This window comes from Plectropomus leopardus, chromosome 15 (genome assembly GCF_008729295.1).
Source record: "Plectropomus leopardus isolate mb chromosome 15, YSFRI_Pleo_2.0, whole genome shotgun sequence".
Classification (NCBI taxonomy): Eukaryota; Metazoa; Chordata; class Actinopteri; order Perciformes; family Serranidae; genus Plectropomus; species Plectropomus leopardus.
Genome location: NC_056477.1, coordinates 18,863,857 through 18,883,230, shown reverse-complemented (window position 1 = coordinate 18,883,230; position 19,374 = coordinate 18,863,857).

Genomic DNA, 19,374 nt, shown 5'->3' with positions numbered 1-19,374 from the left:
GTTAATCTTTTTTTTTAATAGTTGTTTCGTTTGCAAAAGGAACCTATTATGCTTTTCCTTGTTTTCTGTTATTTTAATAACCTTACAATGTCACGTGTTCATATTAAATATGGCCAAAGTTTCAAATAATGTATATGTAACAGAAATCCCCATGAGCAAAAAATCTCAGGCTTCAGGCTGTTTTCATTATCCTGCTGAAAAGGTTTGTTTGGTAGCCTACACTGCTAAAGCTGATACCTCTCTCATGAAGCTGCGGCCAGAAGCCACTTAGCTTAGCATGAAAAAAAATGGAAACACTGGGACACAGCTAGCCTTACTGTACCCAAAGGTGACAAAATCTAGCTGCCAGCACATCTTAAGATCATTCATTTACACATTATATCTCAAAGCTGGTGTTCCCCTATTTTTTCAGTCTTCATGTTAATCTAACCTAACCCGCTGCTCATTGTCACTTCATATTCACCACACAGACTTAAAAATGGTGTCAATCATCTCACCCAACTTTCCAGCAAAAATGCAAGTAAGCCACAATCAACAACTCAAAAAATGTGGAGTTTGTTATGTTTGGGGTGTTATTTCCTACACTGAAAGGACACAACGTGATAGTCTGTTTCTTCACAGCTTTTTTTTTTTTTTTTTTAACACTCACAAACAGCTGAGCATATAGCTACTATAAATGCACTTGTAAAACCCATGCTGGCTTATAGTTTCATTATAGTCCCCTGACAACTTTCAAGGTCTTGATAGTGAGAAATATCAGAGTTAAACTCACAGTCTGAACAGTGAGCATTATAATAAAACAAAAGTTGTCTGGAGTCATATTGGCTTAAGTGCCAAAAGGCAAATATACAGTACAATGAACTTCTCAGCCAACTCCAATTTTTGGACTGTTTATGTTTAACAGCATCTAACAATGCCAAAGTAGTTGTTATATAATTATTTGTTTACTGTCATTACACACTGTTGAATCTTGGAATAATTTCCTTAGATATATAAGACTACAGCTACCTGAAATGAGCTGAGCGGGACGGCATCATGAAAAACAGACAAGGATATTAAGAACAAGGTTATTTTAAATATCTTTAAGGTCATCTTTCAGGCTAAATTAAAGATGAGATAAGTCATAAAGCATTAAATACGCGTGGCCTTGGACTGGTTGATTTTGCAGGAATCACCTTGTCGAGATTTTGGCGTTTTCTTCAAACCTGCTCTGCCTGGAAGGAACACAGGAGGTGTTAGCTAGAGGTGATAAAACTGCACCATCCTGCTCTCATCAGCGACAGCGCGGCCAGAAATAGAAGGCTCAACTGGAATTAATTACACCAAATGTCACATGGCTGAAGATTAGGAAGAAGACAACTCATCTCGAAGGGTATAACGAGAAAATCTTAATAATTAGTCCCACAGGAAAAGATCCATCAAAATAAGGGAGCGTGGAACATATAGCACTTTGAGCTGTAAATTAACTATATGGCTGCATGAGTCGAAATAGTGGTGAGTATTTTGGAGGGATTTTGTAAATCGATACAAGTTGCTCCTCTCTGTTGCTGCTGCCATTGAATTATTTGAATAAAGCGTCTTTGCAGTGAAGACACCACAGCTTGGATTTTTCATTTTAAATCACACTCAGATCGAAAGTCTTCACACTTGAATAAACCCTGGGTTGATTAACGACTGGCTACCTCATCTCAGTCAAAAGAAGTTATTTTTTTTGTTTGTTTGTTTCTTAAACAATATAACTACATATTTATGTGCCTGTTATGTGAGTACAAGGGTAAATACTCTACAAAGTACCCAAACATTTACATAACGGACGCGTGAAGTATCAGAAATGCTACATAGTCATAAACACACACAAAAATCCAAACAAATACAGCAACAGAAAGGTGCTGCAGATTTAAAAAGTTGCAACAATAATGCAACAACAAAACAAGTCCCAGGCCGGTCAATGGAGGAAAATGTGGGTGTTGTATGTTTCTGTAAACCACGGATATGTTACATTTATATTTTTAGTTTCTTATCAACGTTTTTTAAAGTGATGTAGTTCTTATTTACACGTTTAATTTCATCAGCACTATTTCCGACTATAAATGTGCCACCAAAACTGAGGACCCTATTGAAATGCAAAGGATTATTATTATTAGGGCCCGAGTTGGCAATATTAAGTGCGAAGCGTTTAATGATTCATGGAACTGTGTTGCAGTAGTGGAGGAGCCAATGTCAGTATTCCAAAATCACACAGGAAGCTGCTGTCATTTGACTTTGCATGGTCCAATCTACCCCAAACTTCACTTGCTGCATGAGTGTCCAGGCCTGAAGACATCTACATGACAAAACTTAGTTATACTTATAGCACTAACAGGAAAGTGGCCTGAAATGAAGGAAGACCAGATTTAGTATGCATACAGCCAAGAAGCACACTCTGATGAAGGGACAAACCTGTAATACAGGGGCCCAATGTCCTTTCATTAATGTCAGCCACACAAATGCTGCACAGAAGCTGCTGTGTGACATCTCACTCAGCTCACAAGCAGCCCAGCAGGTCACACAGGCTGGCTCCTCCTCTTTTCGACACCTCTCATTGCTGCAGCTCTGCTCTGGCCATCACATATGCACCCAAATACAAAGCAACTTGACACATTCCAGCTCCAGCACTACATGTTGGACATACTATTTCACTGCTGCGTGCAGAGTTCCCCTTTCACAGACAGACAAGGCTGCATCAGTGGACGTCCCGATGGTACCCTCAACAAGCGTGGAGGTGCTCGGGCCCGTTCATTGCTGCTTGCTTATATATGTCATATCCAGTCAGGAAGAGTTAGAAGGCAATAGTGAGGTCAAGGAAAACTGAACAGGTCTCCTTGATCTTAAAGACAGAGATTGACAGGAAGAACTGGCTACATTAAAGATGTAGGAGACACTGCAGTAGTGTTAGCATCATAGCATCATAAATTAACATGTAAATGTCATGTATTGCTCGTATAAAGTTGATTTCGTAAATCTGTGAGTGATTTGCTTTGTTCCAGTATGAACTCTTCATGTTGACATTTAAGGTTCTTAATGTACACAGTGTCACACCACGAATCACAGTGGAACTGTAATCTGATGACAAACAAAGTTGGTTTAATTAAACAGAATGGCAGGAGGAAATCTAAATGTCAGTTAATTAGGATGATAAACCCTCTCACAGAGACACACTACAGAAACACTGAAGCAGCTTGCAGCCTGACAAACACATTTTTATTGTTGTGGAGGTGCAGCTTGCCTGGTTGCAATTGAAGTTTGCCATGGTGCACCCTGATGTTCAAAGTGCCAATTTCCGCACAGTCCTAGACAGTCTCGGAGACAGATATTGTGTCTGGAGTACCTTCGCAGTACATTACAATCACTGGGTTCGGCTTGCAGCTATACATCAGCGCAACATAAAAAAAACGAACAAACAAAAACACTAACGTTTTTGCACTGTCAAATCTAAAAAGTGAATTTGACCTTTTTTGAAATTAGAGAACCGAGTAAATATAACCATTTCTTAATTTATGCTTACTTTGTATCTAACTCTACGTTCTAAGATTATAGCCGCTTCAGTAAATGTTTACTAAACTATATATATCTGTATTCTGATGGTTGGAAACTAATCAGTCATATTTGTATTTTCTTGAACATGTTAAAAAAACAGAACTCGCAGATCTCCTAACTTCATCATTGACAAAAATCCTCTTTGTCACAATCAAATTAAGTCAGACTAACTGGGTTTACTGAAGTTGCTAACACTTGCAAAGCAACAAGGGAATTTTTTACTTGTTATTTTTAAGTTGCAACAACCTCACAAAATCAAATAAATACAGCTAATTTTTAAGTAAACTTAATCAGATATAAAGTAAACATAAATTAATAGTTATATGTACTTTCCTTTTGGCAATCAATCTCCATGATTATTGTAATCAACTTGTCAGATTTAACATTTTAAAGTCATTGCAGGCATGTTCAGTTACATTTCACCTCATCTGCTTTGTAAATTTGTGTTTCATTTCTTGCCTTGTTTTGCCAGAAGATCATCCTTTACTTTTAAGTTTTTTTCTCGATTTAATGTCACTATTCACTCAAACCAGCCCCGCTGCACGATTCATTTCATACTTCCACTCTTTAGAGTCTACAAGAGCTGTTGGATATAGAGGCTGCTGCAGTGATATTGCACTCGTCCTTGCTGTGAAATGATCCATCTGCAGGTATGTCTGTCGGCCTCACAGGCATCCTCTCACTCATTCTCTCCTCCACTCCCCAGATGAGCAAAAGCGCCTCATTTACTCTGCTTCAAAGGCACTGCCTTTTCTCCCATATGACCTCACTTCCCAGGGGGGGTCTGTCTCTCCCTTAAATCCCAACCAAACAGGCTTTGATGGCATCTTTGTGTATTACATGAGTCAACTACATTCCACTGAGAGAAATATGCATGCTCTGTAGTACCAGCCATGATATAAAATGGGAAAGAACTCAAACTTGGCACCATTCAAGTCCCCATAAAAGAAATGGATGCCTTTGCACAATTTTGCGGAATTATGTGATAACTGTACCAAAAGCCATGTCAGACATCAGTTCTTACAAATCGTCTCAGTGTGAACCTTACACCCAAATAAGAAAAAAGGAAACACACACTGGAGCTTTGCTATGATGAAATATAAATCACACAGTATGACACTTTTGGAGCATATTTAATGTTTTAAGATTCAAAATTGTTCGCAGCAAATCTCTAGTCTTGATATCATGCGTTTTAAATTTCTTGGGGAAGATTCTTCAGTGACATAGGAATGGATTTCTACCGGCTTAAATGGAACACTACTGGTCAAATATAAGGATTAATTAATTGTATTTTCGAAAGATGGAATGGTGATTGCATATTATTGACAACTGCTGCTGAAGCATTTAGCATTATTGATATGCAGTGGCAAGCGGATCACTTGACTCCGATCGTCTATCCACCAGGGAGAAGACGAGCGGGTGCAAATGCAAACAGAGACTCAACATTGAAGCACATCACTTTTGAACAATGAAGTCAACATCAGGCAGAGTTCTCTTGAGAGTTGCTGTCTTCTTCAGTATTTGTTTTTCCTTGTATTTTTATTGCACTAAAGATTGTTTTGAATGACTTACAGCGGAGCATTTTCATTGATCCAAAAAGAGTTGTTTAAAAATAATTGTGAGGCTTGGGTAGATCTTTTTTTTTCCTGCAGCTTTTCACATAATTTTTTTAGTTTATACAGAGAGCACTCTGGAATAACAATCTGCATGACTGGGCATTATGTGTTTAAAAAAAAAGTGTTTCACTGGAAAGATGTTCTTTTCATAAAACTGGGCTGTGTAGTAGAAAGATTCGAATACTTTTAAATTGGATCTACATGACCAGGGAAAACAGAGAAAATGGGGCTGCAGCATTTGCTTTTGCTCAAGAGGTAGAAAACGTCAGGATACACAGTGCAGCTTCAGACCAACAAATGCTGGTGGGTGACATAATGGAAGCTTCTATGTTTGACACAGTGGGGGTCAGCTGTTAAAAAACAATCTTGTATTACAGTTAAACTTTAAGCTAAAACATAGAAATAAAGTAACAGAGTCTTGGTTTAGTCAGCACTGCTTGGTTATAACGTTCAAACTCAGTTTTTTCAGCCTCTGTTCTGACTATGCACGAAACAGAGCAGTGCTCACTTCCTGTTCACAAACTTTCAAATAACAGCTAAACAAGGCAGTAAAATATGTTTCTGGAAACAGTTTGGGAAAGAAATAGGCAATACAGTCACAGAATATTGGTTTGGTTTGATCAGCACTGCCTAGATTTAACATTTGGGCTAAATTTTAGGGGGTGGGGTGTCTCTTGATTCACTTCTATATTCTTTGTGGTCGTAGTGTTGGGCATACGATAACAGGGGGAGTACAATCTGTAGTTTGAGCAACAGCCCCAAAGTCAGCTCAAAACCGCTTGATTTACTCAAAGAAAAAACTCATGATGATAATTTATTTAGGAAACGCTGCTCCAAATGACAATGTGCCTAATATACTTTTTGTTACTTATTTTAAAAGTTGTCTTTGGTCCCTAAGGAACAATATAGAGGAAATGTAGGCCTGACTCTATTACATACTTTGTACTTTCCCTTTTATGCTCCGACAGTCGCACAATCTTCCTTTGTTTGAAATTATATCTCATTTAATCGAGTCATGCTGATGCCTCCTGCATGCAGTGCAGTTAAGACCTCATTCCTCAGCTGCTGTAATCCACATGAAGCCTATTATGATCGAGGTACCTCACCCTAAATGAGTCAAATTCTTTGTATTTATTGCAATGCTGACAGTTTGATCATTATGGTACACCAGATACTGATGTACAATGACTGCTATGGCACCACTGAAGAATAGTAGGGAGAGGACCGTAATAACCATTCTCAGCTGTTAAACAACAGAAAAGTTAAAGCATTTTCCTATGTTTGTAAAGGGCATAAATCTGTGCATAATATTAACAAAACTGAGCATTCAGACAACCAATACTGGACAATAAAAGGAGAAGAATGAAAGTGAGAAGTATGCAAACTGGCTGCGTTCATTTGTGACGAATGTACTGGCCTTTCCCTGAAGAGCACAAACAAACTGAGGCTTTGCTTTTTAAGAGTGCCAGAATAATTGTACATGTGACTTTAACGTGCAGGTTTTTTGATAGTTTTTGTGGGCTGTTGTGGGGATTGGCCTGAAATGTCTGATGTCATGGCACCCTTTTTTTAAATTGAAATGCATGTTACAATGTTTATAGGAGTCTAATATCATGATCACTGAGTGTGAGTGTGTGGGAGGGAGTGGGTTTACGGCTGACGATCCGCTGTTGCTGCCGTTCAAAGCAATAATGAGGGACCACCTCGTTCTTAAACGTGTTAATAGGGTGACACTAGCCATGTGATGCTAACAGTTAGCCCTGTGATTGTGTGTGTGTGTGTGTGTGTGTGTCTCAGGCACAGAGCTCAAACTCCCAAAGCAGTCTCGTCTAAACAGACAGACAGACAGAGAGAGACAGAGAGAGAGAGAGAGAGAGAGAGAGAGAGAGAGAGAGAGAGAGAGAGAGAGAGCATGGCAAGGAGGCAATCAATATCACTGTGCTCAGCTCTATAAATAAATGAGATTTTGCCTGTTTTAAATAGTCACATTTGCGGTAACTTTGTGGTGACCAGACAAAATTGCAAGGTCACACAGAATTCACAGGAATTTGATGAATTTGCATTAATTATTGTGAGGGACTGAAACCCTTAAGTCTAATTTAGTTTGAACTAATAAGAATTTAATTTGCATACCAAACTTAAGAATAACAACTTTTAACTTAATATAGATCATGTAAAAAAAAAACTATTATTCTTCACAAAATGCGCAGCATCCTTCACTCTAAACCCTTTTGTTTTGTCAGACTTAAAAAAAAAATATGTTGGGCGCAGGGCATTTATCTTTTAACGGCCCAGAGAAATGAATCTATACTTTTGTTTCCTCCAGAATCAACAAACAGTGCGTCACTTTGCAGCTGTTCTCATGCAAACACTAATACATTACCCCTGTCTGAGTCACTCTTCAGTGGCTCCCTTATGTACACGTAATTGATGGTACGTGCTGAGTCTGACTTCCAAGTCATTAGATGGAGTTGTGCCTAGCACATACTCTCCCCTCAGAGGTTGAAGAACACCTTGTCAGTCCACACACTTAAAAAAAGACAGCTGGATACAGACTCTGTCCTCCAACATCCCTCGGCGTAAAGTAAGCGTCTTTCTACTTTAAGAGAATCAGACACTGACTACTTTCATTCAGACAAAAAAAAAAACTATTCAACACAGTTTACAGCAACCTCAACTCCTGCCTCACAGCCTTGTCTTTCCCTTGATATAGTTATCACATACTTTCCAGCAGTCATTCACTTACTGTTTCTGCTGAGTGCCCTTACAATGGTTTTCTCATATCCGCTTAGATACATGTGCAGATGGGCACAGAGACGTACACAAACACAGGCTCTGGCTCTCATCTAATGTTTTTTAGTGTCCTTGTTTTTTCATCTGCTGTTGTGACTTCTGCTTTGTGCACTCTGTGCACTCTGTGTCACTCGAGTCTCTTAAAAGCACTCTATAAATAAACTCAAGATCACTTGAACAAGCGGAACAAGCCAGTTATTAACGTATCCAGGAAATCACTCAATTTGTTTTCCTGTCGTCTGTCGTCAATATAAAATTGAAGGGAAAAAAAGCCTGCTTGTTTAAATTATTTGATGTGAAGTGATACATACCAAGCTTCCAACATTTAGCTTATACATCATCATTACTTCCCTAACACCCCCAATATTTCTGACAAATTTAAGTTAACATTGTAAAGACAAAGAAATGGAATGTCATTATTAAGCACACCTACAAAAAAAAACCTCGCTGGCAATTGTTTGAAATGCATAGTATTTACAGGTATTGGTCAGTATAAATGTAATTTAAAAGATCACAGAAATCACATTGACACAAGACAGCCACTCTACCAATACCACTATCCGTGACCGCTTATCCTTTTCAGGGTTGTGAGGGGATGGAGCCTTCCCAGCTTTCATTGGGCGAGAGGCAGCGTACACCCTGGACAGGTCGCCAGACTATCACTTCACAGACAACCACTTCACACTCACATTTACAGCAACATAACCTTCATGTCTTCGGACTGAGGGTGGAAGCCGGAGAATCCAGTGAAAACCCACACTGTGGAGAACATGCAAAATAAAAGAACTAGAAGATTTATTCAAATATTTACTTGTTTTTAGATCTTTATATGCACCTTCCAGAGCAGCGCCTTAGGGGCCATGAGCTTACTGTTTAATTTGTGAAGGTTAGATGACATCCAGACTTATCATGACGAGGAAGTGGTGGGCAGTTGAGTAGGTGGTTTGCTGCTGAGATATAGCTACGTGTCATCAGTGTAGAGTGGAAACTGAGACTATGTTGATGGATGATCTGACTAAGGAGAAGCATGTAGCTGGTAAAGAGGAGGGATCCAAGAACAGAGCCTTGAGGCACGCCTGAGATAAAGCTATGTGTCTTTGGTGTAGGAGCGGAAACTGAAGCCTACGGATGCAAGCAAAATGGAACAGTTCCACCGGAGATCATAGGGGCAGTGCTACATAGGCCAAGCGTGACATAACCATAGGACAAGGCAAAGACATTTTAAAAATGGCACAACAGGAGAAACTGATAATATAGTGAAAAAAACATCCCGTCCACATGTTGTGATGTTTTGCAACCTCCTCCCGCGTTCACCATGTTTGTTGATGTCAGAAACGTATAAAATCTGCCCCCTAGTGCCATCTAGTGGATGTATCTATGCCAACAGAAAGGACACGTAAAAGTATGAGGGAAGTGACGGTCACAACATTTGAAATGAACGCATGTATTTTTGTATGTAAAAATAAAAATGTGCCCTGGTACTAGCTTTATTTAAACTGCCTGCATTTTTAAGCTTTTCTACATTGACAGATAAAGCACATTACAATTTCACCTTTCATTCACCCATTGACACACCAGCTGCCATGCCTATCAGGAGTAATGGGGTTTAGTGTCTTGCTCAAGGACATCTCAACTCCTGGAGAGGAGGAGTCGGGGATTGAACATCTAACCTGCAATTAAAGAACGACCCACTCTTCCACAGCTGCCCCAGAGCTGACAAGACAAGTGTAGGATCCTTAGTTCTTCTTTGATGATGCCCTGCTGCTTATGTACTGCCTCCATAAAAAGCCTACTGCACCACTTAAAGCACAGACCCCCCCAAATACTCTGGATCTGGACTTCATCCACTTCTAGTCAGTGGAAGATAATGAATCAGGAAGACATCCAAGAATCAAGCAGTTTGTTTTTAAGTTCTGCTTTAAACACATTATTCTGCAGTTATGGACCATACGCCCCTTAACAGACGATTTACTATCTGGACTAGATTTATTGATGAAGTCATACTTCATACAATAAACGTCAAATCACTGTTTAATGTAATTATTTAGGGAGTAGAGAAAACAGGCATCATCCACTGTTCTAAAGGGAAATTTACTGTGGAAAATCAGTCAGCTGAAAGGAGACAACAATATGAGCGATAAGCTTTGCTGAGCAGCTCTACTCAGAATTCTCCTCCTGCACAGATTATAGGTCACACCTTTCTCCGAAAGCTTATTGCAGCCATGCACACAGATCCAAGTCACAGATTCAACACAAAGTAATGTGATCGTGCATGCGGTCCTGAACTTTCTTATCAAGAAGATTAAATATTTTAAGATTAAAGTGCTTTTATTTCTAGATTCAAAACTAAATCACTGCGAATCTCAAGGTCTCATGAAATTCTGCCAAATAAGTTGACCGTGCCATGACAATGTTTATGATAGAAAATGCAAGTCTTGAAAAGTGCTATATAAATTAAGATTTTTTTTCTGAACAGCTGTGGAGCTGAGTTCATTCAAGACAATGTATTTTAAGGTCAGTCAGAAGATAATAGACATGAAATTCCTTTTTAATGTCATTTTGATATGACTGAATTCACTACAAGTTGCATCAGGAGTCACTGAGTTAGTCAACCATTTTGAATACAATCATTTCACAATAATTTAAACAGATAACATTTTTTAAGGTATCACATTTTAAAAAAAAAGTTAACTTCACTTACAAAAACACTGAGAAAGAAAAAAACTGGACTATCTTTGATTAAAAACAGGGTCAAACTTCAGGTCCGAGCCCTGAATACCTGCAGTCAATAGCACGGGGAAAGAGAGATGACATGATCCAGGCTCTTTCATTTAGCGGTACTTTTGACTCCATGAACTCCTTCTCACACAAGACGTTATCACAAGTAATGTCATTCACACAAAAATAAACATTGTTTCTAAAAGCATATTAGGTGCAAAAGAAATCCTAAATGAACCGATACTAATTATTGCAGGTAATGTTAATCAAGGGAAGCCTGTTATAGAAGTTAATATTGTGAGTTAATGTGACAAGAATGCATGTAAAATGTTTCGTAGTGGGTTCTCCTAAATGTCTAGTCTTATACACTGAATTGTTTAAAATCCATCTCCAACCAACTGCCAGAATATATTTTGGCATTGTTAATTTTAGACAGATGCTTACATTTTTACATCATCATAACTTTACATTTTAGTTAACAATGCTGTAGTTAAAGTATGGGACTGTTTAGCTATTTACCCTAAGATATGGTTAGGAAAAGATTATGTTTTGGCTTAAAATATTAGATTGTGGTAACCGATTGGTGCTGGAAATGTTGCTAATAAACAACCAGCTTGATGTTTGTTGCTCTTGAATAGTAGCCTGCAGCTTGGTTGTCATCTCACCTTGGTGTCAGGCTATCCACCGTCCCCAAACATTGCTGTGATACATGTAAAACATACATATGTATCTGTGTTTTTCAGAAATGTACAATGACAGCACTTTCCTCTGGTGGCCAGGCTGTGAAAATAAAAAGAATCCTTCAGCCAGGTCGCTGGGTGATGTTTCCCAGGAGCATGGAGTTGTCATGATATAAATCAATAACCCTGAGTATCTGCTTCAGTGGTTGTGGGTAAATATTACTATAACAACAGATTCATATGATTTTATAAAATCTGTTCTCTATAGACATCATCATTTTAGGTTTCCATGTCTGTCGCTCCTGATGACAGCCAATGCTTATTTGTTTTGGCGTTTGCAAGATGCTGTCAGTCCAATGACAAGAAGTAGTAACAACACTGATGTAAAGTGATTGATGCAAAATTCTGTGAAAAACACCACAGCAGCGACCATCTACAACCAAGACGCCACCAAAAACCAACAATACCACACATTTTTGAACTACTGAAATAATCCCAATTAAAATACTACCAGTCACAGCAGATGGCTCATAAAAGATAAAACTGCTTTTATTTATTTATCTTTTAAGGTGGATTAGCACTATTGTTTGCCAAACAGAGGATTTTCATCATCCCTGAAACTCAAAGTTCTTGCAAATTGTCTTAAATCCTTGAAATTGGTGACTTTGGGTGTTTATTTATTATGACTATCATCTTTTCCTTGCCAGTTGACTCTGCAGTCTGATCAGCTCCCAGTGGAGCTCAGACTTCTCCAGCAACTTCAGAAAAGGGGAGTCCCTGCTTTTCATACCCTTGAGCAGTGTCGTCTGTCAGTGGGCACATCAGAGCTGTCACTCATGAGGCGCACCAGAGCGTGAACTGGTAAGACATCGAAGATGTCACTGTTCCCACACTGACAACTGATAAGAGGATGCCCCTCCTCAAAATATCTCTCATACTACGCTATGAAACCTCAAATGTAGTAATTTATTTTATAAGAGCATGCTTTACATATTGATGATTTAACCATTCTTTTCCTAATATGGTTTTCTTTATTTTCTCTTGATTTACCATAGCAACTAAAGAGACATGCCTTCCCTCTCCTGCTTTTACTTTATTATTTTTAATTAATGTTGTGTATATTTTACTGCGTATTTTAGTGTATTGTATTTTATGATCATTTTTGACTCTTGTAAAGTGTCTTTAAGTGCCTCTAAAAGCGCTCTATAAAAAACAATTATCATCATATTCATTATTACTATTATTGTAATAATAATAATAATATTAAGCTGAGTTTTTGATAAGATTTCATTTTGAATGTGTGACACCTTCCTCTTTTCTCAGTTTGGGACTGATGGTTTTCCTCATTGTGCTTTCCATTTCCTCTGTCTTGACCTGATATTAATGTCTGTTCACTCTGCCTTAGCCGCGTGTACATCCTTTCAATCTTCTGTCCATTACTGATGTTGATCCCGTCTGCTGTCATTTCCAGAGATTCTGTCTAAACCTCACCTAACCTGCTACTGCCACATATCGTTCCCGTAATATCCACCAGCTGTTGTATTTAAGTACTCCCGCTGGAGCGACAAACAGTTTCAATGCACGCTTCAAGGTGGCGACAGTCTCTGTGATAGTCGTTCAGTGTGAAATACCCAACGGTATCCTCTTCCACAAGGACAATATTATCTCCATGTAAGCTTCATTAATGCAAGATAGAGTTGAATTGAAATACGTGGATGTTTGTGTGTGTATGTGTGTGTGTGTGCGTGTGTGTGTGTGTGTGTGTGTGTGTGTGTGAGTTCAATCCACCAAAAGGTCCCTTTGGTGTAATTCTTTCCAAAGGCACCACTAGCATGCACACTGTGACTTCAGTATAGGTTTATTGGAGCTCTGATTTAGGTTCGATAACAGAGTTATTTTTCTCCCCATCATGCTGAGGAGACCATTTCATCCGTCTCCCCTTACTCTAATTCACTGCCAGTTTCAATTAAGAATCATAATTACTTTTCTCCATGCCGGTAAAATGAGTCCGTTCATGTTGATAAAAGATGACACTGCCAGTTGTTTCAGAATTTCTATTAAACACACACCAGAGCCCATTTATTGTTTGAAACTCAAGGATAAAAACATTAAGATTACATTAAATAATGTGACATTCATGGAACTGAATTTCCCCTTTTTCCTCCTACAATTATCCACTGTAACTGAAAATATGTATTGATTTAAGTTGAAAAAAGACCCAATATTTTTATTTCTGAGACTGGTTTCCAGTCGTTGAAGTAGGCTTCACGGTATTACACAAGGCCGTTGGCTCGGAGTAACCAGAATCTGAACTCTCTCTTCACAGTAGGAGACTCCCAGTTGCCAGCAGCAGTGTGGTGAACAGTGCAAACAGGATGCTACCACTGATGAAGCCTTTATGAACAAATATAATGTGAACCTTTACTGCCAGATGAGAGCTCCAATTGCACATTTGGACAGAGGGACACTTGTCCCCAGAGAGTTTTCATCTGGGTCAAAACAAGACAACTTAACTAGCTAAATCAGTTCAGCAACAGTTTGTTGTAAGTAGAGTAAACAAGTTAACGAGAGTAAAACATCATAAGCAGCAGAGAAGTACTGGGTATTAGCTACAGCAACATGATGCTTCATTTAAAAGAAATAGCAAAACTTTAGAGAATCTTACTGTAGAGTAAGATAATATATCAATACCATTCTCATATCTGTCTGTTAAAGAAGAGGCTGCAGCCAGCAGCAGTCAGCTTAGCTTAGCATGAAAACTGGAAATAACAGCTAGACTATAGCTTTGTGACTTCCACAAATCATGGTGAGGTTATGAATTAACCAGCAGAGATCCCAGGAAGTCACTTGTTCCAGTCAAGCAACAGTCCAGGGCATCGCTGATCATCTGCATCTTTTCATTTTTAGACTCTGATTGTTTTATGGCTTAAACAAACAGGACAGAACATGTCATTTAGTAAGTTTTAGAAACGTGGGTTTGTTACCTTCAGTCAGAGCCTGGCTAGCTGTTTACCCACTGTTTCCAGTCTTAATGCTAAGCTAAGCTAACCATCTCATGGCTCCAGCTCCATATTAGAGTGGTGTTAATCCCTTAATCTAACTCTCTGCAAGAGGCAAATAAGCATAATTCGAAAAAATGTCAAACTATTCTTTTAAAAGAAGGACTCGAATTGGTTGTCGACACTTATAAACCCTTGAACTAACTATGTCAGGGTATTCAACATTTGACTCCGGCCAGCAATGACATGTCTTCCGACCTAAAGTGGCATGTATAAACACACCTTTATACGGTGCATACAATGCTATGCTATCAAAATAATAATTGGAAGATTCTTACATTCATACATCATTTTTGTTTCGGAGGTGGACAATATTTAAAGGGATAGTTGGAGGATTTTTGAAGTGGGGATTGCATGAGATACTTATTACAAGAATTCATGGTAAGAGTTAGCCTATCATCAATGCTGTGTGCTGTAAATTATTATTTCTTGAACTTAAATCCTCAGAAAATAAACAACAATAATTGGCGCCACCCCTGCAACTCTGAGAAACCCGTAAGGGTCGCTGACCCCCAGTGGAAGACTGAGGAGCTAAGATACTAAAAAAACAGCAATGATGATGATCATGATGGCCACTGTTGACTTTGACAGTGTATTTTGTTTTAATATACAAATCTATTCCCATCATTCGGGAGTCTATGGTATATGAGTTTTGACAGGAGCCAAGAGATCAAAATGTTCCTGTCAACGCTCTGCTTTTGTACATTGCATGGTGGCATATAGAACAGAAAGTAAATGGTAACCTGGAGTTCTTTTGAGAAATGGTTTTCTGTGTCCCTACGGGTCTGTCTGTGACAGTTAAAAAGAAGTTCTCAAACTCCCCAGCTCAAACTAAGGTCATTAAAAAGTGCTGCCTTTGCTCCAAGCTTAAGGGCAGGAAACTGAAGCATTATTTTGGAAAGATGACTGTGGTACCAAAACAGAGGTTCTTTTGTCTTTTTTTAAGGTGATTTGAATTTGCCATGTGAGTTTGGCTCTGGTGGAAACTTCCATATATATTTACAACAGACCTGCCTCGTGTTTCAAATCTAGGCACACTTTGTAAACATGATCACTGCTCACACATTCTTTCTTCAAGATCTGTTTTTTTTTTCTTAATGGGGCATTAAATTATCACCATGACTGAAAGGGAACCTGGAACTTCTGTACACAGATTTTTTAAATATTTCATACTGTGAACCTCATTTGTGTGCATTTGTGGGACCACTTTGCACTTATGCACAAATGACCACTTCTTAAACTGCACAGCTCTTTCATTTTAATCAGGATATGTTGTGTATATTCTTTGGTGATAATTTTTAAACAATTGTCACATAACTTTATTTATGTTTTTCTTTATGTTTTCTATATTAACATTTCCTGATGTTTGCAGCACTTTTTTATTTTCTCTCGCTATGTTTATGTTATGCACCAACATACCAATACAAATTAATTGTATGTGAAAACCTATATGCCAATTATTGGAATCCGATACTAAAATGTGACAAAACATTTAAAAAGAGTACTCTAATAATTTCTTAAAAAATAAAAACTTACACCTGCCTTTGAAAACTACTTATCTGGTAATGTTTGTTTGGTTCATTTTGAATAACTATAATAAAATCACAATGAATTCTGTCAATTATAAATACACAGTGACATTTGAGTTATGTCATGTTTAATATGTCTATGTTTATAAATTTACTGTTAAACTTATTAATGTATTAAATTGTGGAATCAAGAATATGGGATGAATAACCTGTGGCCTGATATGTCCCTGAGGAGATCTTTTAAGTAAAACACTGCCATTACTATTTAGTGGTAATATGATTTTTTTCTCATTGCTGTTATTTAATTATTGATTTTGGCGGTAGCAGTATAACGGGGTTTGATATTTTTGTTAAATTAAGGTTATTGTGATGTTATTTCTCTGTTTTGATGATATCTCTAAGAGCTCTGGTTTGTTGTGTTACACCCTAAATGAGGTGTTTAAATGCAGGCTGTGAATCAGTTGGTGACGTATAAAAAGCTATGTCGAAAGATTCTTGGCTAAACTCTTATATAAATTTGCCCTTTTCCAAACAGCCATTCACAGGACCTCTCACTGTATCTGTGCAATCGAATGATGGCGAAAGGTCTTTTTTTATTGATATGGAGCATCGCGTGTCCTCCTTTCCTTGGGGCAGAGTTGGCATAGGCCTCTGTGACTCATTAATCTGTTAGATTGGAACAGTCAGAACATTCGAAAGCCATGTCCCCTTCTCCCGCAGTGTGATTCCTTTGATGAAACAGCTTCTTGGGATCCAGAGGGGCCAAGAGAAGCTATAACTTATGTTTTCAATTACAAGGATATTCCATTTTACAAGTTGCACATTGCACACTGCATCTGTCTGTGCTATTTGCATCAACATCGTCTAGTTTCATTTGTCACAATCAGGCCCAGATCTACAGGGAGACTTAGATGGGCTGCATCCCCACTGGAGGTTTGGAGCCCGTTTCCTGCTTCTAACTAAAAATATGAAGTAACATAGTTTTTTGTGCTCATATGTGTGCATTCGCCATATTAACCCTCATGGTTGTTGTCCTTCTTAACCCCCATCATGGGTCAACAGATTAATGCTGTTAAAAAACACCCAAAACCTACAACTTGCCATGTCTACTTTCAGAGCAAGTTTGAAAGTAGTCCCTGTCAGTCAGCACTGCAGCAACAAGGATGCTAACTTTCATTGGCTTCCCTCCTGAAAACACAGCTAATTGGATTTGTTGGAACAGCCAATCCGAAAGATATGGATGTCATAAATGTGGCCCAACAGGGACAAGTGCCCTGGTGACAAACCCTTATCCCTGAAAGCCCTAACATCCTGCCTTTCTAAGTCCAGCAGGATAAAATTGTGATGTCAGTGTCCAACCTTCACTCATCTGCAGGCAAACTTTGGTCCATTTACAGAGATTATGCTATAAGGCCACTACAAAATCTTTTCTTTATGCCTCCTTTGCTTTTTTGCACTGGCAGTGTTACTGCCTCCCGTGGCGGCTTAAAGGTGAGACCACTATGTCCCCCCATTCTACCATCACATCTTATATACACAACGGTAAGGCAACACAGTGTTGCAATATTTGTGCCGTGAACAGTTTGTGTAAAAGGGGCTCTTGTCTGATTGTAGCTACAGATATTGCCTTGAGGTGTTAGAATCAGCGGAACATTACAGAACAATAGTAATCTAGATGTTGCATCTTCAGGCACTTAAGAAAAGACACATTAATACATTGTGATGGCAGTATATGGCATTGGTGGTCAAAACTTATCTGTATTTGTTGCTGTATTTAAATTTCAGTGAGATACTCTGCAGAGAAGTCCAGCCTATAAAGTTTATCACAAGGCATACTGTAGCCCGTCTGAAAAACTACTTATTGATTGGGTTTGGCCTTTTGCCATTTGGGCCAGTCAGCTAAAAATGTACCCGCAGCACAAAAAGCAACCATCTCATATTTCTCTCAAGTGCTCTTGTCTGCAAAGATGCATAACCCTAATTTGCATTTTTTCCACTGTCCGAGTAAAAACACTGGCCAAGGAAGCATACACAAGGAAGCTTGAAATTAACAACTGATGCCTGATATGAGGAGAAGACTGTCAGGGTAGTTTCTCCGAGCCAGTCCTGGAGCTGGTTCTTGCCCCAAATGGTGAATTTTATGAGCTTCTCCAAGACTTCAGTCAAACCCTGGTCACACGCCCCCAGTTATGTCTTTAAATTCCAATTGCCCTCTGCTGTTAGTGTAGAGAATTCAGTCATGTAGTCTGCTATAGTTCCCCTGTGCTGTCATAAAGCATTAAGTCATCTGTCAGATTCTCACATTGTTAAAAGATGGTCATCCCATTGGAATGCCAGACAAGATGGACTTGACATAATAATTGGGAGGAAAGTCACGACACGGTACCTAAAGACTCGGAAGTGGAACTGGAGTGGCTGGACTAGCAACCACGGAGATGGAGAAGCAACGGCTGGACTTTGACCTCTGGCATTAAGCCACAGGACAATGGAAGAAAGAGCGACAACCTGCTCTTCTAGGTGTCTGATGGGTGGCAAGAAGCTGCTGAACCATGGTGGTAAGTTCAGCCATTCTCTCCTCTGTATGCTTAAATCTGTCTTCCACCCGAACAGTGCAACTCAGCTCTCAGCGTTATGTCTCTGCTGGGTCCATTTATGCCTGATTGCTGCTGTATGCTTGTGACACTGGCTCAAGTACAGAGACAAGGGAAAGGCTGGCAGTATTTCAAAAAGGTTAACTAACAACCTAAAAAAAAAAAAAAAGACAGAAAAGAAGGAAGAACCTTGATTAATTCACCAGACTGAAACTGGCAAACACCCAACGTGTGTTGCAAAGATAACAGAAAATTGAACTACACTTACTCTGCGGCTTAGCTTTGATACAAACAGACAACAAAACAAGCAAGACAAGACGTGTTATTCAGATGATACTAGAAAGGTGTTGTCTAGCAAGTTCCGAAGCTCAGCAGAGTCTGCTATGGGAAACACAACATGACATCATATATTTTGGTGAAAGAAATAATTCAGTGGTTATGTAACTTTAGTTCAGAGAAATATGTCAAACCACATAAGTAAACACTGCAAATGGTTTGAACATTTGCCAAGTAAGGCAACAGGTTTTTTTCTTTGCAGTTGTTGATTAGAAAATGTTTGATATTTGTTGTGCAGCGTGGCAGCAAAGCAACTTTGATGTCTTTGTTTTTGGACAGTAGCTGGTTATTTTACAGTATATGCTTGTATCTTGCACTCTTATATCTAATATTTGATCTAAAAGGGCGTAATGATATTTTAGGCGATCAAATACCAATACTGAGTGGCCATGTCTCAACAGAGAAGAGGCCTGTTGAAATGCACAGTAGTGTGCAGACAGAATAGGCCAGAGTTGTGCAGCTTTGTATACTAATGC